Here is a 26,001-nt window from a genome sequence, read left to right on the forward strand (position 1 = left end):
GCCGGGGATTTCCAGCGCGCGAGAGGAAGTGCCTGCGCGGGGCTGCGTGAGGGCGCGAGGGAGCGAGGGAGCGCGGCAGCGCGGCGCGGTCGCCGCGTGCGCGAGCCGGGTTGCAGCCCAGCCGGGACTTTCCAGCCGGCGGCAGCCGCGGCCGCCGCCGGCTCTTCCCCGCCCCCCGCCATGGGGCAACCCGGGGAGCAGGACGCTGCGGACCGCGGCGGAGGACGCGCCCGGCGCCCCTGAGCCGGCCGAGCGGCAGCGGACCGCGAGGTAAGGGTCCGCGGCGGGCGGGCGGGCCTCGGCGCGCGGCCGGGCGCCTCCATCCCCCGCGCCTCCATCCCGCGCCCTCGGCGGCGGGGCCCGGGGGCCTCGGGGCTGCCGGGCGCGGCGCAGGCCCGGCCCGTCCCGGCCCGTCCCGGCGGCGAGTGCGGGGCGCGGCTTCAGCCCGGCCCCGCGCCCCAGCCCGGCTGCCTCCCGCCCCCGGACGCCTCAACTTCGGCAAACTTTGTCCCGGAGGCCGGGCTCGGGGCCCGAGGGGACCGGGGCGCCCGCAGCTTTTCAGGAAACGGGGCGCGCAGGCCTCGCCACGGTCGTGACCCCGGCTGGCGTTGAGGACCCGGTGCCCCGCGAGGCCGCGGGTTTCGCGCGGAGGGGTGGGCGGCTCGGGGGCTGCGTGGCCAAGCGCGCGGCCGGGGCCGTCTGGGGGGGGCCCGGGCGTTATTGGAAAGTTGGTCCTGAGTCATGCCGCCGCAGAGGCGCCTCCGACCGCTTGGCGGGGGTCCGGGCGTGGGCCGAGCGCGCGAACCCCCCTCCTGCGGCCACTGAGGGCCGGCGACTCCCGGGGCACCGGGCGGCTCCGGGCCGCCGGCTCTGCGTCTTCCCCGCGGGCGCCGGGCGGCTCTGGGCGGGCTGGCCGGTTCCACGCCGCCAGCCCCGTGTGGGGACGTCGGTCTGGTGTTTGGACCCGAGGAGAGAATTCTGTGTGGAAAATTCTCTCCCTTGGATTTGCAACAGTGAGAAACTGGAAACGGGTGAGGTGTTGTGGACGTGCTTGGAAATCCAAGAAGCCTTCAGATTACCAGCCGTGGACGGGACCAGTTGTATTTCACATTTTTCGAATTAAGCTCGGAATCAGTTTTCAGAATGAGCTGTGATGCGTGGTGTGTGTCTGTGTGTGTATGGATATAATTCATTCATTTTTGTGGCGTCAGAAAGGTTATGTCGAGCGTTGTAGCGGCTTAATTTACATTCACAGCATACAACTGAAGAGGAGCCATTATTTATTTTTTTTTCTAGCATTTGCTGCGACTACACACTGCCGGAGCGTTTGGAAATGTTGTTTGCTGTTACCCTGTATGTGTCTATAAAATTCTTACTGTAGGGAATGGCCAAGTGGACCATCAGTTCGTCCTAAGAGCGTCTCGTGTCTCACGTCTTTGAAAATGGCCTGTGAAAAGACTGCATCGTATGTAGGATGTCTGACAGAGTAGTGTACAGCATCCTTTTCTCAAATGGGAGAAAATGTTCACCTTTTCACCGCGGTGTGACAATATAAATGTTAAGAATTAGTCTAAAGATGAAAATTCTTTGGCCAAAACAAGATAAGCCTTACCGGTGCGCAAAATGGAAAATATCATATGGGACTGGCAGTCCTGTGAGTGGGTGCTCATGACGGAAACCCTGCCAGACCTTGGATTCCAGCGTCGCTAGTGAAAATCAGACCTTGTCAAGGATAAGGGTTAAGATGTAAGGTGTTCTCGTCCAGACGCCATCTGTTCCAGCTGTCAGTGCAGAAGCCAGGAAAGGAGAGAGAGCTGGCCAGGGAGAATTCCAGCTTTTTTTTTTTTTTTTTTTTGGAGACATTCATGTGAATTTCTCTGCGAGGGGAAAGAAGACCAGTTATTTTCCTTGGATGCTATCCTTTCTTTTGGAATTAATAAGATGGCTTCACTCGGAGAAGGCTGTAAAGACATTTCATTGGAAACAGGCAGTAACAGTGGCCCGTTGTTTCTGTTAATACCATCAAAATATTCCTACTCTTGTTTGTGCCTTGAAGAAAGTCCTTCATTTAACAGACATCTCAGCCTGCGTTGCGGATTGTGATTCTCTCAATACTGCTGCAAGAATCCCTTTAATTTTTCACTGTGCAACTCAAGAAGGACCGTTCTGGGGTACTATCAGAATACATATGCTAGTGATATTGTCAGGACAGATGAGAATGATTGATCACTCCCTTAAAATCCTTCTTTATGATGTTAAAGCTGTGCTTCAAGAAAGAAAACTGCCACTGCGGCCCTGCAAGTCTGAGCTAGCTCAGGCAAACAAAGGAAATTGCGTTAAATTTGCCCAACTCTATTTTCTCATCTTCATATAGCAAGTGATCTAACCTATCAAGTATTATGCAATAGCTGAATTTCCTTGCAGTGGTCAGTTTAAAGAACTGTTAACTTAGCAGAGGTGACGTCTCATGGCCCACGCCTTCAGGGTCCCCTCCACGGAATCAGGACCCCTTGCTGCTGTTTTGCAAGTGTTTGTGGAGGAAGAAAAATCACTTGGTGTTCTTTTTTGGGTGGAAGAGTTATAATAACTGACATCAGACACAGAGAAACCGGGAAGAGGGAGAAAGAAGGAGGTGAGGCCCGAGGATTTGGAAGGCTACCAGAGAGAGGCAGCCGAGGCCTGAGTGTGGAGATGACGCTTAGACTTGCTTTGAGCAGGAGGGATGAAGCCAGAGGGAGGGAGGCCCAGACGCCCCAGAGAAGTACAGGGGATAGGTGCCATGAGGTTTGCACCACCGCAGCAGGCTTTGGGTCTCAAAGAAGTGAATGGAAATGGAAGAAAATGCAATTTTAAACAGAAAAGAAAAAAAAAAGAAAATGTTTTGTGTGCTTGTGTAAATTTTATTATTCATAATTAAAAATACAAAACGGCTTTCTCATTTTAGAAAGCTTTTATTGACTGTGTAAGTTCTGCACACTACTATTCCAGGAAAGGGTGTGGGGAGACAGACCACCCCAGGGAGAAGAAGGTGAAGTGTTTGCTGTTAAGCATAATACTTTTTTTTTTTTTTTTGGGTGAAGCTTATTGTCGGCCTGTGCAGATGACTTGGAGCAGGCTGGCAGGTAGTGGGATGTCATAAATGCTATCTGTTGGTTTCTGTCAACTGCAGGAATCAGGTTGGAATCGATGCTGCATTCTGTATTCTTTAAGTGGCTCGTTAATTGGGACTTGGGAGTCTTTTTCTCATTTAATTAATGTTCAGTTAATATGCCTTGAGTTCTCATAATGTTCTGGTTACGGTGCTGGGAAGAGTGAGACATAGCACCGTCTGTTAGCGTGTGATCTGCAGGGATATAGGGCATCTTGGCCCCTGTGCATGGTGAGGGGACATGGCAGTAATCAACAGATACTTGACTGAGACAGACCCAGACGGGAGCTTGTGGCAGGAAGGATAAGGAAAAATGAAAGTCCACCATCCTGCTCTCAGGGTGCTAACCACTTGGCAGAGAATAGTTTCTCTCACCAGGAAGAAACCAGAAAGTCCAAATGTAGGATGAAGTGAGTTAGTGGATTGTGCAGAATTCTGGAAGTATGATGGGAATCCACCATAGGGAAAGATAAAGCTCTTGGTTAGCTGAGGTAGTCGGGTAGGTCTTCTGGGAAGCAGCGTTGAGTTGAGGCCCAGTGTTAGGAAAGCTCTGGTATAGGGGGCCATCTGAGCCCTCTTACGGGCCCCCTCCCACTTGTTTTGGTGAGATGGGATCGGACGGCTTGCCTTCCTGTCACTCCTTGCCAGTAGATGCAGTGCTGGCCGTGCTGCTGGTCATTGGGTTTCCAGTTAGGACGTTGCGTGTGCTGGCTTTTGGCTTTTGCCGGGGCCTTTTGTGACTGGGAGCTCATGTGGGTCAGGCATACTGTACTGTGAAGGGCATGGTCTGTGGAGGGGAACAGAGCAATAATGGGCCCTAACCTGGGTGGCACCACTTTGCTGTCCCTACCATTTTTTATTGTAGGTAGAAAGCCAAAAGTGGTAGGGGAGGGATATAAATGTTAAAAAGCCCCTTCCTAGCCTGGCATGTCCACCTGGGGTCCCAGCTACTCCAGAGGATAAGATGGGAGGATCGCTGTAGTCTGGGTAACACAGTGAGACCCCTGGCTGTAAAAGAAATTTATTTTATTTATTTATTGTTTTGAAACAAGGTCTCACTTTGTAGTCCGGGTTGAAGTGCAGTGGTCCGACCTCAGCTCATTGCAACCTCCACCTCCTGGGTTCAAATGATTCTCCCATCTCAGCCTCCCAAGTAGCTGGGATTGTAGGCATCCACCACTACACGTGGCTATTTTTTGTTTATTTCGTTTTTGAGACAGATTCTTGCTCTGTTGCTTAGGCTGGAGTACAGTGGTGCAATCTCAGCTCACGATAACCTCCGCCTCCCAGGTTCAAGCTATTCTCTTGCCTCAGCCTCCCCAGTAGCTGGGATTACAGGGATGCACCACTATGCCTGGCTAATTTTGTATTTTTAGTGGAGATGGGGTTTCTCCATGTTGGTCAGCCTGGTCCTGAACTCCTGACCTCAGGTGATCTGCTTGCTTTGGCCTCCTAAATTGCTGGGATTATAGGCATGAGCCACTGCACCTGGCCTTTGTTTTTTTTTTTGGAGACAGAGTTTCACTCTGTCACCCAGACTGAAGTGCAGTGGCACAATCTTGGCTCACTGCAGCCTCCACCTTCTGGATTCGGGCGATTCTCCTGCCTCAGCCTCCTGAGTAGCTGGGACCACAGGCACGCACCACCACACCCAGCTAATTTTTGTATTTTTAGTAGAGACTGGGTTTTACCATGTTGGCCAGGTTGGTCTCAAACTCCAGACCTCAAGTGATCCACCTGCCTTGGCCTCCCAAGGTGTTGGGATTGTAGGCGTGAGCCACTGTGCTCAGTCTTCCCAGCTAATTTTTTTTGTATTTTTTAGTAGAGATGGGGTTTTGCCATGTTGGCCAGGCGGGTCTTGAACTCCTGACCTCAGATAATCCACCCACTTTAGCCTCCCAAAGTGCTGGGATTACAGGTGTGGGCCACCATGCCTGGCCTATTTATTTTTTTGAAATGGAGTCTCGCTCTGTTGCCCACGCTGGAGTGCAGCGGCACAATCTTGGCTCACTGCAGCCTCCACCTTCTGGATTCGGGCGATTCTCCTGCCTCAGCCTCCCGAGTAGCTGGGACTACGGGTGCCTGCCCCCATGCCTGGCTAATTTTTATATTTTTAGTAGAGAGCGGGTTTCACTGTGTTGGCCAGGCTGGTCTCGAATTCCCAACCTCAAGTGATCCACCCATCTTAGCCTCCCAAAGTGTTGGGATTACAGGCGTGAGCCACAGCACCGTGCCCTGGCGCTGAAATAAAATTTTAAAAAAAGTTGTTCTCCCAACCTACTCCTCAGTCACCCATGCTTAAATGACCTAAGTCACCTTAATTCTCAAGACCTAAAAATTTGGGGCCCTACCTTTCATATCATGATTTACTTTTTTTCTAAGATTTTTTTTTTTTCCATGCTGATTTAAAGCATTAAAAAAAAAATAATAATCCAGCCAGGTGCAGTGACTCACGCCTGTAATCCAAGCACTTTGGAGGCCAAGGCGGGCAGATCACCTGAGGTCGGGAGTTCAAGACCAGTCTGACCAACATGGTGAAACCCCATTTAAAAAAAAAAAAAAAATTTTAATGGAGGCTATTTGGTGGTAACTTCTCCTGAGACCATTCTGTCAAGAAAGATGAGGATCTGCTGCTTTGACATTCTGGTTTTCTCTCCAATTGAAACACTGATTCTGTGGCAGAACCCAAAAGCATGTGTATTAGAAACTTGAAGTGGAGAGAAAAGCTAAATTGATTAACCAGGTAGGGTAATAGAATCTGTAAGGCAACAGTAGCATCAAAGTGGTGAAATGTGAGTCTCCAGGAGTCATGATAATTGTAATGAAGGTTTTTTGAGATTCATTTTGTGTTCTGGAAGGTTAATGCCCATCAGGGACCTGCATACACAAGGTAGTGAGGTGCCTGTTAGGCCTTCCCTCCTTCCCTCAAGGGCTGGGCACATGGTAAGCTCTTGGTCAGTGCTCGTGTCCAGATTCTGCAGGCTGGGAGACAGGAGGGACGTGACAGATGCCCACGGCGGTAACACGTGTTTGGAATGTGTGTTGGCAGTTGGGTGTGCCTTCTGGCTGCCTCCCTTAGCTGTGTGCTGCTGGAGGCTAGGCTTCCCTCCTGTTCTGATGCTGCTTAGCTCTAGGATTTGTTGCATCGGGAGGGTTGTTTGGTGGGAACTTTCGTTTGACAGTGTACCTTTCTTGGATGCTTTTAATGACTTAAAAGCTGGAAGCACAGGAGAACTAGTTCTCTTGAGGTCTTTCATGTCCAGTAATACCCGGAAATTATAACTTTATGCTGGAAATTAAACCCACTCTTTGAAGCCTTATTATGGGGTAAATTAAGAGTTTAGGTTTCAGAGGCTTTTCTGTGTGACTTTCTCCTTAGTTGGGGGTGGGGGAAGGTGATAAGCCCATTAAGTTTATCTTAAAATTTAATGTGAATGTTACATTGCACTCAGTCATATGCCCGATTGTTTTAATATAAACTTACCTTGTTCCCTAAATCTTTTAAAACTGTTGATTCTCCAAAAGATGCATTGTGTTTCTGGAATCTCACTGTGTATCCCTGGAGCTGTCAACCCCACAGCTAGAGAAGTGTGGCATGGTGGAGGGACCAGCTTTGAGGATCTGAATTCCAGTGTACCCTCTGCATTTAGTGGTAGAATGACCTTGGGCAGGCTGCTTGGCCCCACGAATTGATTTCACCATCTATAAAATGGAGCTACTGGCACCAGGGACGTCACTTTCTTCTTCTGAGTGAGATGGATGGGAGAGCATTGTGCAGATGTTGATTTTCATTAATAGAGGATTGAGATGTAATAGAGGAAGAATATTAAGATCTTAGAGTGTAAATATCAGATTTTGTTAGTTAGGGACCACAGACATTTTCTGGCTAGGGCCTCTCATCTTATGTGGGAGGCAGCTGAGGCTTTGAGTGTTAGGGTAAGTAACTCTCCCAGGGCAAATAATGGCAAAGCAAGGGCTATTCACCCAGGGTAGGTTTTTCCCTGCATTTTTCATGTTTCTAACATTTGCTGCTGCGAAGATGCTTGGCTTTTTTTTTTGAGATGGAGTTTCGCTCTTGTCGCCCAGGCTGGAGTGCAATGGCGCGATCTCAGCTCAGTGCAACCTCTGCCTCGCGGGTTCAAGCAGTTATCCTGCCTCAGCCTCAGCCTCCCGAGTAGCTGGGATTACAGGTACCCGCTGCCTTGCCTGGCTAATTTTTGTAATTTTAGTAGAGATGGGGTTTCACTATGTTAGCCAGGCTGGTCTGGAACTCCTGACCTCGGTGATCGTCTGCCTCAGCCTCCCAAAGTTCTGGGATTACAGGCATGAGACACTGCGCCCACCTTATGCTTGGCTTCTGATTTCAACTAGGGTTAATTGAGAATTATTGAATCACCCATACTTTATTTTGAGAACTTTCTAAGTGCCAGGGGCTATGCTAGTTTCTAAAGCTAAAAAGTCAGGTAGGATGTGGTCTGATCACTGTCTTCAAGGAGCTTCCATGTGATGGATGAGCCAGAAGAATAATCTGGTTATGGCATCACATGGTAGGTGCCACGACAGTGGAACAGAGGCGCTGGTGCATTGTGGAGGCGCTGTGCAGTTGGGACCTGGGTTAGGAGGAGGCGTTTCCCAAAGAGGTAACTTGCAGGGAAGCTAGCAGCAGGAGGAGAAGCCCTGGTTCTCCTGTGGCTGTCTTTCAGGGGAGAGGGCACAGGAAAAGGGACCTGACCACCTCTGGGTGCTGCTTTCTGACAGCCTAACTTCCGAGGGAGGAATTCTCCCCATTTTACAGATGAGGAAAAGGAGGAGCAACAGGCCTGTTGGACTCCAGGGTTCATGGTTTCACCACAGCTGAATTACAAAGCAGTTTTAGATTTTCTTCAGATTCTAAACTTCTTAGTTTTGCTTTCAGAGTGGGCTTTAGTTTTGCTGCTATAGAGTGCTTTTTTTTTTTTTTTTTGAGATGGTGTCTTGCACTGTCACCAGTGGCGTGATCTCGGCTCACTTCAACCTCCGCCTCCTGGGTTCAAGAGATTCTCCTGCTTCAGTCTCCTGAGTTGCTAGGATTACAGGCACCCGCCACCATGCCCAGCTAATTTTTGTATTTTTTTTTTTTTTGAGACGGAATTTTGCTCTTGTTACCCAGGCTGGAGTGCAATGGCACGATCTCGGCTCACTGCAACCTCCGCCTCCTGGGTTCAGGCAATTCTCCTGCCTCAGCCTCCTGAGTAGCTGGGATTACAGGCACGCGCCACTATGCCCAGCTAATTTTTTGTATTTTTAGTAGAGACGGGGTTTCACCATGTTGGCCAGGATGGTCTTGATCTCTTGACCTCGTGATCCACCTGTCTCGGCCTCCCAAAGTGTTGGGATTACAGGCGTGAGCCACCGTACCTGGCTGCTATAGAGTACTTAAAAAAAAAAACTGTATATTTTTCACGTAGCCTTTCCCTTTGATGCAACATCTGTTTGGCCTGTATGGCTGATGATTCTAGGCAGCACTCAATTCCATCTCTGCCGAAGTTCCTTTCTTACAGCAGCCCCCTTGCATTCAAGCTCCTTTGACATATTTGGCTGGAAGGTTCTTTATGGTGGCTCAGAGGCTGCTTACAGCTTGCTGAGTAGCAGTCCCTAACCTGATTTGTTAATGTGTTTTCTTCCCCCTTTCTCTCTTAATTTATATTTAAACTGGTAGTCTAGTAATAATGATAGTATTTAGTCATTATGTCTTTACAGGGTCTTACAAACATGAGCTTGTTAGTGATGAACAAGTCCCCAAGGCCTGGTCACTCTAGAGAGAGCATAATGGTTACAGCCTAGCACCTATTCATCTTGAATTTAATGATCACTACAGATTGCCTGAGGAAATATGAGTTAAAGGCCTGGAAGCCCTCTCCACTTTCGCAGGGAAAAGATATTTGGCTCTTTGAGAACCCCTGTCAAGGTTTAGAGTATGCAACCAAGAAGGGTCAGTGGTGGCTGAGCAGAGGTGCAGGGGCTTGTTTCATGGCCATCTGTACCTGCTCCTGGAAGGGCCGTGAATCATGGAATGCAGCTGCATACTGAGGCCACTAGGTCAGGTCCTTGGGATGACAGAGGGTAGATTTCTTTGTTCTTAGGCCTCAGTTGGCCCTTGTAGGGTAGAGGCGGTGGTGTGAGAGCAAGGGCCTTCTGTCTCTGGAGCCTTCCCTGCCTTCTCCAGGTTGAGGGATGTTTCTGTGCATTTTGGATGGGTCTCTAGTGTTGAGACAAGCCTCTCAAGGGTTGGGTCACTTCATTCTTTGTATTTCCACAGTCTGGCCTAAGGTGCACAGTAAAAGTGAGACCAGCTTACGTATGGGACGAATCAGACCTGCTCTGAATTCTGGTCTGTCCTTCAGCTAACTGTGCTGTTAAGTTACTCTTCCTTTCTGAACCACACTCTTCTCATCTATGCAAAGGTCACTGTAGAGTTCTGGAGATGGATGGTGGTGACGGGTGCACAACATTATAAATATTTAATACCACTGGACTGTAGATTACAATGGCAAATTTTGTTATGTATATTTTACCATAATAAAAAAGTAATTGTGAGACTTAAAAGTGTGTCTGGGCCAGGCGCGAAGCTGTGTCCCAGCACTTTGGGAGGCTGAGGTGGGTGGATCACCTGAGGTCACGAGTTCAAGACCAGCCTCACCAACATAGTGAAACCCCCATCTCACCTGAAAATACAAGGCGTGGTGGTGCATGCCTGTAATTCCAGCTACTTGGGAGGCTGAGGCAGGAGAATCTCTTGAACCTGGGAGGCAGAGGTTGTAGTGAGCCAAGATCATACCATTGTACTCCAGCCTGGGCAACAAGAGCGAAAATGTGTCTAAAAAAAAAGAAAAAAAAAGAGCCTGTGCCAGGTGCAGTGGCTCACACCTATAGTCCCAGCACTTTGAGAGGACGAGGCAAGGGGATTGCTAGAACTCATGAGTTCTAAACCAGCCTGGGCAACACAGTGTTACAAGACTTTGTCTCTAGAAGAAAATTTAAAAATTAGCTATCATAGTGGCGTGGTCCTGTAGTCCCATCTAGCTACTCAGGAGGCTGATGCAGGAGGATTACTTGAGCCCAGGTCAGGGCTGTGAGCTGTTATTGTGTTACTGTACTTTAGCCTGGGTGACTCAGTGAGACCCTGTCTAAAACAAGAACAAGAAACATCTGAGTATGTGAGAGAATATAAGAACCTAATATTTCAGAGGTGATCATTTCTCTTCCCCTTTCCTTTCCTGAGTGATTTCATAAAAGGGAATGACTTACTAGCAAGGTGGATGACAGGCTGTCTTGGAAGTATGGCCTAGCCCTGGAAGAAATACCAGTGGGAGTAGAAGGACATTATTGGACTGCAAATAAATTATTTATAAAAAGGGCAAAATGTCTAGAAACCAGAATCACAGTGTATTTGCACAAAAGGAACATCTATATTTAGATAACTCCCCTTTTTAAAATAAAGCAATTTTAGCATATGATGAATTTTTGTATATTTAAATTAATATTTTAGCACATTTTTCCTGTCACTTAGCAATAATAATAATCTTCAATTTGCGCTGGGCATGGTGGCTCATACCTGTAATTCGAACACTAGGTGGCTGAGATGGGCGGATCCCTTGAGGTCAGGAGTTCGAGACCAGCCTGGCCAACGTGGTAAAACCCTGTCTCTGCTTAAAAAAAAAAAAAAAATTAGCTGGGTGTGGTGACACGTGCCTGTAGTTTCAGCAACTTGGGAGGCTTTGTTCTTAGACCTAAGTTGGCTCTTATAGGGTTGAGGTGGTGGTATGAGAGGTGATAGGAGGCAGGAGAATAGCTTGAACCCAGGAGGTGGAGGTTGCAGTGAGCCGAGATCATGCCACTGCACTCCAGCCTGAGTGACAGACTCTCAAGCAAGCAAGCAAACAGCAACAACAAAAAAACCTACCAACTTCGATTTATTCAGGTCTCTGTTCACATTTTACCTCTTCAAAGCGGCCTTCCCTGAACACCCTAATTAAAACAGCCCATGCTGTTGCTCTGGTCACTTGCCTTGTTTTTCTCTCCATAACAGAGAATGTTTTTCCTTTTTCTTTTCTTTCTTTTCTTTTTTTTTTTTGAGATGAAGTCTTGTTCTGATGCCCAGGCTGGAATGCAGTGGTGCGATCTTGGCTCACTGCAACCTCCGCGTCCCAGGTTTGATTCTCATGTCTCAGCCTCCCAAGTAGCTGGGATTTTACAGGTGTGCACCACTACTCTGGGCTAATTTTTGTATTTTTTTTTAGTAGAGGCAGGGTTTCGCCATGTTGGCCAGGCTGGTCTTGAACTCCTGACCTCCAGTGCTCTGCCCGCCTTGGCCTCCCAAAGTGCTGGGATACAGGCATGAGCCCCCATTCCAGCCTTTAGAGAATGTTTTTCTATCACCTTAATCTATGTACTAGGACTGTGCCTGGCATATGATAGGTTCTCAAGTATTTGTATAAATGAACCAATAAATTGTAGTCCAACATTTTCTTTTATTGAGGTAAAAGTCAATTACATATAATTAAGCATTTTTAAGTGTGCAGTTCAGCCGTATTTAGTGTATTCACAGTGTTGTGCAACCACCAGCTCTCTCTAGTTTAAAAGCTTTTTCAGGTCTGGGCATGATGGCTCATGCCTGTAATCCTAGCACTTTGGGAGGCCAAGGCAGGCGGATCATGAGGTCAGGAGTTTGAGACCAGCCTGCCAACATGGTGAAACCCCATCTCTACTAGGAATACAAAAATTAACTGGGTATGGTGGCATGTCCCTGTAGTCCCAGCTACTTGGGAGTCTGAGGCAGAAGAATCACTTGAACCTAGCAGGTGGAGGTTGCAGTGAGCTGAGATCATGCCACTGCATTCCAGCCTGGGTGTCAGAGAGAGACCGCATCTCAAAAACAAACAAAAGTACAAAAAATTTAGCCAGGCATGGTGGCATGTGCCTATAATCCCAGCTACTCTGGAGGCTGAGGCAGGAGAACTGCTTGAACCCAGGAGGCTGAGGTTGCAGTAAGTGGTCAGCCATTGTGCACTCCAGCCTGGGTGACAGAACAAGACTCCCATCTCAAAAAAAAAAAAAAAACAAAAAAAAAACCTTTTTCAGGCCAGGCATGGTAGCTTATACCTGTAATTTCAGCACTTAGGGAAGCTAAGGGAGGATCACTTAACTCCAGTAGTTTGAGAGCAGCCTGGGCAACAGAGCAAGACTCCATCTCTACAAAAATAATTAGCTGGGCATAGTGGCTTGAGCCTGTATGTAGTCCCAGCTACTCTAGAGGCTGAGGCAGGAGCGTTGCTTGAGCCCAGCAATTCGAGGCTGCTATGATCGCACCAGTGCACTCCAGCCTGGAGGACAGACGGAGAACCTGTTTCTGCAAAACAACGGCTGAGTGCGGTGGCCCACACCTGGTATCCCAGCACTTTGGGTGGCTGAGGCAGATGGATCACCTGAGGTCGGGAGTTCGAGGCCTGCCTGATCAACATGGAAATACCCCATCTATTAAAAATACAAACTTAGCTGGGCGTGGTGGAACATGCCTGTAATCCCAGCTACTCGGGAGGCTGAGGCAAGAGAATCGTTTGAACCCGGGTTGAACCCGGAAGGTGGAGGTGGCAGTGAGCTGAGATCAAGCCATTGCACTCCAGCCTGGTCAATAAGAGTGAAACTCCGTCTTAGCAAACAAACAACAAAAAAATAACTTTTCATTACCCCTTGCCCATTAAGTAATCACTCCCACTTTCCAATCCTCCCATCCCTTGATAACCTCTAATCTGCTTTTGGTCTCTATGGATTTGCCCGTTTTAGATACAGCATCTAGGAATCATATAACTTGTCTTTTGTGTCTGGTTCCTTTCACTTAGAATGATGTTTTGAGGCACAGCCAAGTTGTAGCGTGTGTCAGTATTTTGTTCCTTCTTATTGCTGAATCATAATCCGTTGTATGTACGTGTATGCCACAGTCTGTTTATTCATTTGTTCATGGGCATTTGGATTGTTTCTCCTCTTTGGCTATTAAGAGTAATGCTGCTGTAAACATTTGTGTACAAGTTTCTGGGTAGGTATGTTTTTATTTCACTTGGGTATATACCTAGGAGTGGAATTGCTGATCATATGGTAATACTGTGTTTAACTTATTCCCACCAGCAGTATTCCAGTTTCAGGACATCTTTGCTAAATTTGTTTTTATTTTTTTCTTTTTCATGTCATATGGGTAATGTGCCGATGTCATAATAAGGTTTAAGGGTGGCATATCTGATACATGCATTTGAATACTCAATCACATTTAATGAACTACAAAAGGATTGTGTGTGTGTGTGTGTGTGTGTGTGTGTGTGTGTATTTTTGATTAAAGCTATTCTAGTTAGTGTAAAGTGGTATCAAATTGTGGTTTGGGTTTGTATTTTCTTGATGAGCAAAGATATTGAATGTCTTTTCATGTGACTCTTGGCCATTTGTATATTTTTTGAGGGGAATGATGTCTGTTGAGTTGTAAGTTCTTTATATATTCTGGATGTTAAACGCTTTTTTTTTGAAACAGAGTCTCACTCTGTTGCCCAGGCTGGAGTGCAGTGACATGATCTTGGCTCACTGCAACCTCCACCTCCTGGGTTCCAGGAATTCTTGTGCCTCAGCCTCCTCAGTAGCTGGGACTCCAGGTGTGCACCACCACACCTGGCTAATTTTTGTATTTTTAGTGGAGATGGGGTTTTGCCATGTTGCCCAGGCTGGTCTAGAACTCCTGGCCTCAAGTGATCCACCCACCTCAGCCTCCCATAGTGTTGGGATTATAGGCGTGAGCCACTGCACTCAGCCTCTTCTGAGTCTTCTTGTTTTAGTTCTTACCTTTAGGTCTTTGATCCATTTGAGTTAATTTTTGGATGTGAAATGAGATAGGAGTCCCAATTCGTTCTTTTGAATGTTTTGATTTAGTTTTCTCAGCACTATTTATTGAAAACACTGTTCTTTCTCTATTGAATGGTCTTGGCACCCTTGTTAAAAATAAATTGGCCGTAGATATTTGCATTTATTTCTGGACTCTCAGTTCTGTTCCGTTGCTCTGCATGCATGTCTGTTACATCAGTACCACACTATATTAGTTAGTTATCATGCTGCTGATTAAGACATACCCAAGACTAGGTAATTTATAAAGAAAAAGGGGATTAATGGACTCACAGTTTCACATGGCTGGGGAGGCCTCACAATCATGGTGGAAGGCAAAGGAGGAGCAAAGCTTGTCATATCATACACGGCGTGTTATTGCCATACATGGCAGCAGGTCAGAGAATCTGTGCAGGGGAACTGCACTATAAAACCATCAGATCTTGTGAGACTTACTATCTCACTTTGTTTATAAACTGCACTTTTCAGATCTTGTGAGACTTACTATCACGAGAACAGCACAGGAAAAACCTGCTCCTATGATTCAATTACCTCCCCCCAGGTCCCTTCCCACAACATGTGGGAATTATAGGAGCTACACTTCAAGACAAGATTTGGGTAGGGACACAGCCAAACCATATCACATACTGTTTTGATTACTGAAGGTTTGTAGTAAGTTTTGATATAGTAAGTTTGGGAAGTATGAGTCTCCCAACTTTTTCATTTTCTGTATTGTTTTGACTATTTTGGACCAGTTGCAATTTTATATGAATTTGAATGTCAGTTTTTTCATTTCTGCAAAAAAGGTCATTGGAATTTTAATAGGGAGGGCATTGATTCTGTAGATTGTTTTGGGGGGTTGTAATCTTAACAATACTGTCTTCCAATCCGTGAGCGTGGGATATGTTTTCATTCAGTTATTTCTTCTTTAGTTTCTTTCAGCAATATTTTGTAGTTTTAGTATACAAATCATTAATCTCTTTGGATAAATTTATTTCTGGGTGCTTTATTCTTGAGGGTTCTATTGTACATGAAATTATTTTCTTACCTTTTTTATTTGAATTGCTCATTGCTGGTGTATTGAAACAACTGATTTTTTTATATTGGTCTTAAGCCCTACAATGTTGTTGAATTTATTACCTCTAGTAGTTATTTCGTAGGTTCTGTGGGATTTCTTTATACAGAATCATGTCACCTGCATATATAGTTTACCTCTTCTTTCTAGTTTGAATGCCTTTTCTTTCTTTTTCTTGTCTGATTGCTCTGGCTAAGACATTTAGTACAGTGTTGAATAGCAGTGGTGAAAGCGAGCATCCTTATGTTGTTCCTGATCTTAGGGAAGCTTTTCACCATTGATCATGAAGTTAGCTGTGTTTTATTTTGCCTGCCTGCCTGCCTTCCTTCCTTCCTTTCTTTTTTTTAGTGTCTTGCACTGTCACCCAAGCTGGAGTGCAGTAGTGCAATCATGGCTCACTGCAACCTCTGGCTCCCAGGCTCAAGCGATCCTCTCACTTCAGCCTTCTGAGTAGCTGGGACCACAGGTACATGCCATAATGGCCTGCTAACTTTTTGTATGTTTGGTAGAGATGGGTTTTGCCATGTTGCCCAGGCTAGTCTCAAACTCCTGAGCAGTCAGCCCACCTTGGCCTCCCAAAGTGCCTTTTTTTTTTTTTTCCGACTGAGTCTCATTCTTTTGCCCAGGCCGAGTGCAGTGATGTGATCATAGCTGACTGCCTTCTTGAACCCCCAGGCTCAAGCAGTGCTCCTTCCTTAGCCTTCCAGGTAGCTGGGACTACTACAGGTGCAAGCCACCACACCCTGCTAATTTTTTAATTTTTGTGGAGATGGGGTCTTGCTATGTTGCCCAGGTTGGTATCAAATTCCTCAACTTGAGCAGTTCTCCTGCCTCAGCCTTCCAAATAGTTGGGATTACAGGTGTGCACCAATATGCCCAGTTGATTAATTTTTTTTTTTTTTTAAGAGATAGGGTCGGCTGGACGCGGTGGCTCATGCCTGTAATCCCAGCACTTTGGGAGGCCAAGGCAGGTGGATCACGAGGTCAAGAGATCAAGACCATCCTGGTCAACATGGTGAAACACTGTCTGTACTAAAAATACAAAAAATTAGCTGGGCATGGTGGCGTGTGCCTGTGATCCCAGCTACTCAGGAGGCTGAGGCAGGAGAATTGCCTGAACCCAGCAGGCGGAGGTTGCTGTGAGCCGAGATCGCGCCATTGCACTCCAGCCTGGGTAACAAGAGCAAAACTCTATCTTAAAAAAAAAAAAAAGAGAGAGAGAGATAGGGTCTTGCTGTGTTGCCTAGCTGATCCCAAACTCCTGGCCTCAAGTAGTCCTCCTGCCTCAGACTCCCAAAATGCTGGGATTACAGGTGTGAGCCACTGTACCTGGCCACTAACTTTTTCTTTTAATGAAAAGTTGTTGAATTTTGTCAAATGCTTTTTGTGCATCTTCTGAGATGATCTTTTTTTCATTGTTTTATTAATGTAGTGTATTACATTGATTTTTTTTTTGTATGTTCAATCACCCTTGCATTCCTGGGATAAATCTCACTTTGTCATGGTATATAATCCTTTTAATATGTTGTTGGATTGAGTTTGCTGCTGTTTTGTTGAAGCTTCTTGCATCTGTGTTCATTAGGAATATTAGTCTGTACAGTTTTCTTTTCATTTTTGAGACAGAGTCTTCCTTTGTCACCCAGGCTGGAGTGCAGTGGCATGGTCTTGCCTCACTGCAACCTCAGCCTCCTCAGTACCTGGGATTACAGACATGCACCATCATGCCCAGCTAATTTTTGTATTTTTAGTAAAGACAGGGTTTTGCCATGTTGACCAGGCTGGTCTCGAACTCCTGGTCTCATGTGATTCGCCTGCCTTGACCTCCTGAAGTGCTGGGATTACAGGCATGAGCCACCACACTTGGCCTGTGGTTTTCTTTTCTTGTGGTATCTTTGACTTTGGTATCGAGAACCAATCTTTTTTTGAGACAGGGTTTTACTCTGTTGCCCAGGTTGGAGTGCAGTGGCACAATCTTGGCTCATGCAGCCTCAGCCTCCTGCGCTCAAGTGGTCCTCCCACCCAGCTGCCTGAGTAGCTGGGACTACCGGCACATGCCACCATACCCAGCAAGTTTTGTTCATTATTTTGTACAGACGAAGTCTCAGTATGCTGCCCAGGCTGGTCTTCACCTCCAAGGCCTCAAGCAAGCCTCTTGCCTCAGCCTCCCAAAGTACTGGGGTTACAAGTGTGAGCCACTGCTCCCAGCCCCCAGTCGTATTTTGACTCTGAATCATGTTTCTTCAGAATTTTGAAACCTGCCCTCTCCTAACTCAGAAAATTCTAGGAGCGTTTCCAAGCAGACAACCCTAACTTCTCTGGCTGGGATGATGATGATCATACTGTGTACCTCCCCTTTTCTGAACACAGATACATTCATGTTTTAGGGCCAACTCTAAGCATAGGAGGTACCCTTAACAGCTTACAGCTGGGGAAGAGCATGGTTGACAGCACACCACCAGTGCAGCATCAGGGAAGGGAACTCTATTCCTGATGCCAGGGCAGGAAAGAGATGTGCTTCTTTCATTTCCTGAAAAAGCCACAGATTGTTCCGGATAATGGTTGCTGAGTAAGAAACCACTGTAAACATCAGTGACTTAAACAGTAATCGACCATTACATCTTGTGGTTCTGTGGGCTCATCAAGCAGGGCTCAGCTGGGTGATTCTTCTGCTCCATGTGGCATTGATGGAGGTGACTTACTGGTATTCATCTGTTGGCTGGTCTAGCCCTGAGGGTCCAAGATGGCTGTGCACACATGCTTGGAAGGTTAGAAGGCCAGACTCAGGGGATCCTCCCTCTCCTTGTGCTCTCAGGGCCTCTGCAGATGGCTTTTCTCCTAAGGTGGTTGTACTTCTTACATGACAACTCAGAACTCCTCGAGTGAGTGTTCTAGGAGAGGAATTGGAAGCTGCCAGTCTCTCTCTCTTTTTTTCTTTTGAGATAGGGTCTCACTCTGTTGCTCAGTCTGAGTACAGTGGTACCATCATAATTCATTGCAGCCTCAAATGCCTGGGCAGAAGTGATCCTCCCAACCCAGCCTCCCAGTAGCTGGGATTACAGGTGCATGCCACCAGGCATGGCTAATTTCTTATTTTTTAATTTTTTGTAGAGACAAGATCTTGCTATGTTGCCCAGGCCAGTCTTGAACTCCTGGGTTCAAATGATCCTCCTACCTTGGCCTCTCAAAGTGTTGGGATTACAGGCGTGAGCCCAGTCCGGAGCTGCCAGTCTCTTAAGCCTGGGCTTGGATATCAGTGTAGCATTTTTCCTGCCATGTTCTAAAAAGACACAGAGCCTTCCCATATTTGAGGAGAGGGGACGTGGACCCTAAATCTTGATGAAAGGAGGGCCAAATAATTTGTGACTGTCTTTAATCCAGTATACATGTGGTGGCTAGATTCCATATTGCTCTCAGTGATGCATGTGAGATACCCATTAGAAAACTTATTGTGGGCTAAAACGGAAATGCCAGTGTGTTGCACATTACTCATTTTCAGTGAGAAAGTACATTCTGTGTTCTGAATCAATAATTTCTAATAAACTTTCAGAGTATACCTATTCTGCCTCTAAAATGTGTATTTTACTTAGCAGCTATCCTTGATCGTGCATTCGTCAAGTTTTTTCAAGTGCAACTTTGGGTCCATACGTTTTTTTCTTCCTATTACTAATTCATTTTAAAAATTCGTTGAGGCTGGGCGTGGTGGCTCACACCTGTAATCCCAGCACTTTGGGAGGCTAAGGCAGGTGGATCACCTGAGGTCGGGAGTTTGAGACCAGCCTGGCCCACATGGTGAAACCCTGTCTCTAACAAAAAAATTAGCCAAGTGTGGTGGCACATTCCTGTAATCCCAGCTACTCAGGTGGCTGAGGCTGGAGAATCACTTGAACCTGGGAGGCAGAGGTTGCAGTGAGCCGAGATCGAGTTATTGTACTCTAGCCTGACAACAAGAGTGAGACTCTGTCTCAAAAAAAAAAAAAAAAAAGTTGAAACCTTCGCTTTTATTTTAAAGAATACTGTGGAGTTTTAAATATTTCTCTCTGTTCTTAAAAAAACCTTAATTGAGAAAATATTAGTAAGCCTATATATCTTACATTTCCTTTCGTTTACCCTAGATCATTCTAATAAATCCCCTAGAGACTTATTAGAATAAAGTTATGGCTATTTTATGTAGAAAAGTGTAGGATAATTTGACTGTGTACAGAGGGGTGTATGTATGCACTCTAACATAGAAACCCTGCCTTCCTGGCCTGTCTCAGCTGGTTGTTGCCACACTGTTTGAGCAAACGTGATGAGGTCACAGAGAAGTGAGGGAGTGGATTTAAATAATGAAACAGAAAGCTGTATGTTTGGCGCTAGTGGAGTCCCAGTGTGTTGGGATTGATGAAGGAGGAGCTGTGTCTGCCTGTGTTCCACGAGTGCCCCTTGCTTGTACCTGTATGGAGAACTCCAACATCCCTGGCTGGGAAGCCACCTAATCCTGTGTTTCCCAGGCCTAACCTTCCTTTATTCCCAAATAAGTAATTCCTGGAGACCTGACCTTCTGTGCAAGGGAGGCATGAATGAGGAGAATGAGCTACTGTGGTGTTAGGATATATGTATCTGTATATGTATGTGTATAGATTTTTAGCCATTGTTTCTGGCTCATAAGTCCCATGTTGGGTATCTTGCCTCCTTTCAGCTGCCCAAGGCAGGACTCTAATCTGATTGTGAGTCAGAAGACCCTTATTCCAGAGAGGGACCTACCCCATTCCCTAGAGGAAGGAATGCTGCACAGAGAGGCCAAGAAAAGTCTGCACAGACAGGCCTTGGTTTTAGATCATGGTTTTTTGTCCAGAAACATTTCTACATGGTTGTAAATCATGCCTGTGTAATGAAGCCTCCATAAAAACTCAAGGAGAGGCTGGATGTGGTGGTTCACACCTGTAATCCCAGCACTTTGGGAGGCTGAGGCAGGTGGATCATTTGAGGTCAGGAGTTTGAGACCAACCTAGCCAACATGGTGAAACCCTGTCTCTACTAAAAATATAAAAATTATCCGCGTGTGATGTCAGGTGCCTGTAATCCCAGCCTCTCAGGAGGCTGAGACAGGAGAATCGCTTGAACCCAGGAGATGGAGGTTGCAGTGAGCTGAGATCACACCATTGTACTCCCACCTGGGCGACAGAGCAAGACTGTCTCAAAAACAAACAAAAACTCAAGGACAGCATTTGAGAGCTTCCAAATGGTGGAACATGTAGAAGTTTCTGGAAGATGGCCCAAGGAGGGCATGGAAGCTCCCTCCCCCGCCTCATACCTCCACCTTTGTGTCCCTTCATCTGTGTCTTCTGCAGTATCCTCCGTAATATACCTGTAAGTGTAAGTACCTATTTCCCTGAGTCCTATGAGCCACTCTGGCAAATTAATCAAATCCAAAGAGGGCTTGTGGGAAACCCAACTTGAAGCTTGTGGGCCAGAAGTTCCAGAGGCCTGGAATTGCAGTTGGTGTCTGAAATGGGGATGGGGGTTAACAGCCTTGGCAACTGAACTCCCAACGGCTTTGTTCACAGAATTCTTCTATGTTGGTGATTGTTGTAATGGCTTGAGAGCAGAGGAAAAACACAGGTTGAGAGAGTTTTTCCCCAGACAGCCCCTGGTCAGTGCCCTGGAATGACTGGCTGCTGCCTGGAATTGCAGAGGCCTGAGTGCCCCTGCTTCTCCTCTCATGATTCCTGAGGCCAAGACGTCTGGTCTGCATGGTCTGAGGTCTCTTAGGAAGGTAAAATGTTATGTCTATGTTTGAATCGGGGTGGCTGCTCCTCTTTCTGCTCTTTTGAATTCTGAAAGTATGCTGGCCTTTGACATAGCGGAAGGGACAGAATCATTGCTCGCTGTGAGCCTTTGGGCTTGCTTCCTTAGGTACTACCTACTTTCTCATTCACCATCGCCTTCAAGATTCTTTCTGCCAGAATGTAGTGGCTGTGGTCTGGGGGTGACCAGCAAGGGGGCCAAAGAAGGGCAGTGAGAATTGAGGCCTGTGGAGGGTAGTGGGCAAGGCAGGAGGGCAAGGGCGGGGACGGTGTCGTTCACACAGTTAAAACGTGCCCTTGGCCTTCTCCTTTCTGTGTTCTGCATCTTATAAAATACATACTGCCTTGTGTTAAGATGAATCGATATAGTTACCCCTTTTTATATTGTCTTAAGGTTCTTAGAAACTGTTTTGTATTTTAGTCACTTACGCTTGGAGTGAAACATGTAAGGTATAGTTCAGCCTGAGAGGCATCTTCATAGAGTCCCCAATTCTATGTATGATAAGGTCTCATCAGGCTTTGACATTCTGCTTTTACACGTAATACTACTAATGTAAACGTTTCTGGAGTGTACAGAATGGTGGGAAGCATGGAGATTATCTGTTGGTGAGCCAGAGGCAGGAGGAGAGGAGATAGTGGCTTCCCTCCTGCAGAAACCTGCAGTGGAAGGACAAGATTCTAGGACGAGTTAGAGACCAGTGGTCTAGTCCCGTTTGTCTTTGTGACCTTTGGCAAGTCATTGAATCTCTTAGCTTCCTCCCATGCAAAGCCTTGTCATCTTGCATGGCATTACTGGGATAATAGTTGTTGTGAAAATAAAATAATCAGCTTTTAAAATTTAGCTTACCATAAAAATGAAAACTGGCATTTAAGGTTAAAGGAACTTGTTTGTATCTTTCAGTCGGGAAAGAGGACGGGCGATGTCCACCAAATGTTCACTAGTTCAGCATGTATTTAACTACCACGTGCCTGGCTAAGCTTAGGGACTCAGTGTGTCTTCATGTGTTTGTGCTAAGTATACAAAGAAAAACAACATTTAAGCGAGCACTGACCAAATATCCAGCTTAGTTCAGCAAACCTTTTTTGGTTTTGAGACTGGGTCTTGCTCTGTTGCCAGGTTGGAGTGCAGTAGCGTGATCACAGCTCACTGCAGCCTCCACCTCCCAGTCTCGAGTGATCCTCATACCTGGCTAAGCTTAAAACATTTTTTGGGCCAGATGTGGTAGCTCACACCTGTAATCCCAGCACTTTGGGAGGCTAAGGAGAGCAGATTGCTTGAGTGCAGGAGTTTGAGACCAGCATGGACAAGTGGCAAAACTTCATCTCTACAAAACAGATACAAAAATTAGCCAGGTGTGGTGGCATGCGCCTGTAGTTCCAGCTACTCAGGAGGCTGAGGTGGAAAGACAGCTAGAACCTGGGAGGCAGAGGTTGTGGTGAGCCAAGATCACACCACTGTACTCCAGCCAGGGCGACAGAGTAAGACCCTGTCTCAAAAATTTAAAAAAAATTTTTTTGTAGAGATGGAGCCTCTCTATGTTGTCCAGGCTGGTCTCAAATTCCTGTGTTTGGGTGATCCTCTTGCCTCAGCTTCCCAAAGGGCTGGGATTACAGGCGTGACCACTGTACCTGGCCTCAGCAGACCTTTGTAAGGCCTTCATGGATGCCAGTCCTGCTGTTACAGTGCCAGGTAAATGTATAAAAATGTTCTGTGAGGCACTCTGTGTTCTTAAGAAACTCAGACTGCTAATTTCAGTCTGGAACATGACACTATGAAGGAGGCAGTAGAACAAAGAAGGGGGCAAATTACAGGATGAGTAAATTAACAAAAGCTAATACTCAGGTCAGAATAGGACTCTCTTTCAGTTTACATGAGGAATTTAGCCAAATGAGCTTCTGCAGAGAACCAGCATTAGGGTGGTGACTGGGCTGGGGTACATACATGTCATATCAGACATGGCCTGAGACTGAGTGTGACAGACAGTAGCTGATTTGGACTACTGAAAGCAGAATGAGGAGTCTGGTGGCGCTGGGGGAGATGAGTGCTGTGGAAGCCCTGCTCGGGAGTCCTTCTCATGACGGGCACACTCGAGAGGAGCTTAGCAGACGTCAGAGGAGCTGCTGAGAGTTTACACAGAGGGAGGAACCAGCTGCACGACCACTCATGTCCCTTTCCATCTTAGCATCTCATGAGCATAATTCAAAATCCACAGTTGGATGGGCGTGTGCAGATTCCACTCGGTTCATGAATTAATTCCCATAGTGTAGCCCAGTTCCAGTCCAAGTGTTAGTACTTCTTTTCTTGTTTTTTTGTTTTTTTATTTTTATTTTGAGACAGAGTCTCTCTCTGTCGGCCAGGCTGGAATGTAGCAGTGCGATCTTGGCTCACTGCAACCTCCACCTCCCAGCTTCAAGCAATTCCCCTGCCTCAGCCTCTCGTGCAGCTGGGACTACAGACATATACCACCATGCCTGGCTAATTTTTGTATTTTTAGTAGAGATGGGGTTTCACCATGTTGGCCAGGCTGGTCTCGAACTCCTGGCCTCAAGGGATCCGCACGCCTGAGCCTCCCAAAGTACTGGAATTACAGGCTGAGCTACCACGCCCAGCCAAGCACTCCTTGTCTCATAGTCTTCTGCTAAGTATTTGCTTCTGTCAGCTGCCAGGCAGCGATAGTTTTCACATGTATTTGTGGTTGTCCTCCAGAACTTGGCCTTTAGTGTGGTATGTGTAGGATTTTGTTGATTCCAAGGGAGGGTAAAAAAAAATGCTGTGATCCCCAGAACCTAGGATGGCTGGGGTATTTTGTCTCTGAGGAATTTAATAACATTTTGTGGTCATTGCTGGAATCTTCCCAGATTCCTTTGATGGAAAGTAGGGACTCCAAGGGGAACTCCTGACTGGGCTTGTAGGCTGCCTTCTCAGAGTCTTACTTTATTAGTGGTTTATGTCTCTTAATAGGCTACTAGAGATGACCAGAACAACTGAGACCACCACCCCATACCATTTCTATCAGTGAAGACCCCGGTAATGCAGATTGAGAGGGAGTTTTAAAGAGCTCCTGGGGTGCTGATGCCCTGCTGGACTAGGAGCCTCCGGTCTAGTGGAAGCAGCACACCTCCTTCCCCTCCAAGGGCCCCAGTGCTTTAGGAATGCAGGCTCCCAGGCCCTGCCTCAGACCTGCTGACTCACAGTCTGCTCTCCGCAAGGCTATTAGGGGATTGTCACGTTCACTTAAGTGTGAGAAGCACCGTGCAGGCTTTGGCTGAGAGAGTCGGGGTTCTTACCTTGCCTTTCTTCTTTCCCAGAAGCATGAACTTGACCAAGTTACTTGGCCTTTCTGAGCCAGGACAGCAGCACATAAAGTGAGTACGATAGTGCAGGCCCCAATTCCTCAGCCACAGTGCTGAAACCCCAGAGCCTCTGAAAATGGAATGCTTTTTACTGATTTGGTGCCACTTGACCTGAACTTAGGTGAGGCTATTTATAATCTCTATTTTGCTTAATATGAATATTTTATTATTTTACCACAGACTGTTAATTAGCATGTTTCCTTTTCTTTTTCTTTTGTTTTGAGACAGAGTCTTGCTCTGTTGCCCAGGCTGGAATCAGTGGCATGATCAAAGCTCTCTGCAGCTTTGAACTTCTGAGCTCAAGTGATCTTCCCACCTCAGCCTCTCAAGTAGCAAGGACTACAGGCTCGTGTCGCCAAAGCCAGCTGATTTTTTAATTTAATATTTTGTAGAGAAGGGGTTCTCACTTTGTTACCCAGGCTGGTCTCAGACTCCTAGACTCAAGTAATCCTCCCACCTTGGCCTCCCAAAGTGCTGGAATTACAGGCATGAGCCACCATGCCCAGTGAATTAATGTGTTTTCTTATGGGTACTGCCTCAGACTTCCCTGGGAGTGTTATATAGTATATAATATATACCTACAATATTTCCTTTCTAAAATTAAAAAATTCTGAACTCTGAAACACATCTGGCCTCAGTTTTGTGTAAGGATTGTGGTGCTGTAGATACCCAGCTTATAGGTAGGTCGGTATATGCCATGTTAGTATGTCAGTATGTGTAGAAAACTCTTGGCAGTTAGAAGGCACCCAACAAATGCAGCTATTTTTCTTTTCTTTCTTTGTTTTGAGACAGTGTCTCTGTTGCCCAGGCTGGAGTGCAGTGGTATAATCACAGCTCACTGCTGCCTTGATTTCCTGGGCTTGAGTGATTCTCCCATGTCAGCTTCCCAAAAAAAGTGGTTTTTTTTTTTTTTTTTTGAGATAGAGTCTCACTATGTTGCCCATGCTGGCTTGAACTCCTTCCTAGTGATCCTCCCACCTTGGCCTCTCAAAATGCAAGTGCTGGGATTGCAGGCATGAGCCATTGCACCTGGACTCAGTCTTTTGTTTTTTGTTTTGTTTTGTTTGTTGTTTTAGAAACCATTTAAAGACATTTCAAGCCAGCAGGAGAAGTTGTGTTAGAAGGTGGCTGTATTTGTCCATTCTTACGCTGCTGTGAAGAAATAGCCGAGGCTGGGCGTGGGGACTCACACCTGTAATCCCAGCACTTTGAGAGGCTGAGAGGGGTGGATCACGAGGTGAAGAGTTAGAGACCAGCCTGGCCAAAATTGATGAAACCCCGTCTCTATTAAAAATACAAAAAAAATTAGCTGAGCATGGTGGCAGGTGCCTGTAATCCCAGCTACTCAGGAGGCTGAGGCAGGAGAATGGCTGGAACCCAGGAGATGGAGGTTTTAGTGAGCTGAGATCGTGCCACTGCACTCTATCCTGGGCAACAGAGCAAGACTCCATCTCAAAAAGAAAAAAGAAATAGCCGAGACTGGGTAATATATTAATATAAAGAAACAAGGTCTAATTGACTCACAGTTCAGCATGGCTGGGGAGGCCTCAGAAATCTTACAATCATGGCGGAAGGGGAAGCAAACACGTCCTTCTTCACATGACGGCAGGAAGGAGAAGTGCTGAGCAAACGGGGAAAAGCCCCTCATGAAACCATCAGATCTTGTGAGAACTCACTGTCATGAGAACAGGATGGGGGAAGCTGCCCCTGTGATTCAGTTACCTCCCCCAGGTTCCTCCCAC

At 46.6% G+C, this 26,001-nt stretch overlaps 1 protein-coding gene and 1 non-coding gene across 5 annotated transcripts in view; one reads left to right on the top strand and one right to left on the bottom strand.

Annotated features, from left to right (window-relative positions):
* The first annotated feature begins 247 nt into the window (after positions 1–247).
* TRAF3 (TNF receptor associated factor 3) overlaps positions 248–26,001 on the top strand; it is a 125,615-nt gene continuing 99,861 nt past the window's right edge. For 2 of the 4 annotated variants that reach the window (XM_064375235.1, XM_064375238.1), the window contains exon 1: positions 1,038–2,632. The gene's annotated coding sequence lies outside the window, so the exon portion shown is untranslated. Of the gene's footprint in view, positions 271–1,037; positions 2,633–26,001 lie in introns of those variants that run through there. The other 2 variants (XM_064375239.1, XM_064375236.1) reach the window with 2 other exon arrangements.
* On the bottom strand, positions 13,367–13,468 carry LOC135274493 (small nucleolar RNA U13). Its single transcript, XR_010342315.1, has one exon. It is a non-coding gene; the product is annotated as a small nucleolar RNA U13 (small nucleolar RNA).

Source organism: Aotus nancymaae, unplaced genomic scaffold (genome assembly GCF_030222135.1).
Source record: "Aotus nancymaae isolate 86718 unplaced genomic scaffold, 86718_ANA_hifiasm-v0.15.2.pri h1tg000011l, whole genome shotgun sequence".
Taxonomy (NCBI): domain Eukaryota; kingdom Metazoa; phylum Chordata; class Mammalia; order Primates; family Aotidae; genus Aotus; species Aotus nancymaae.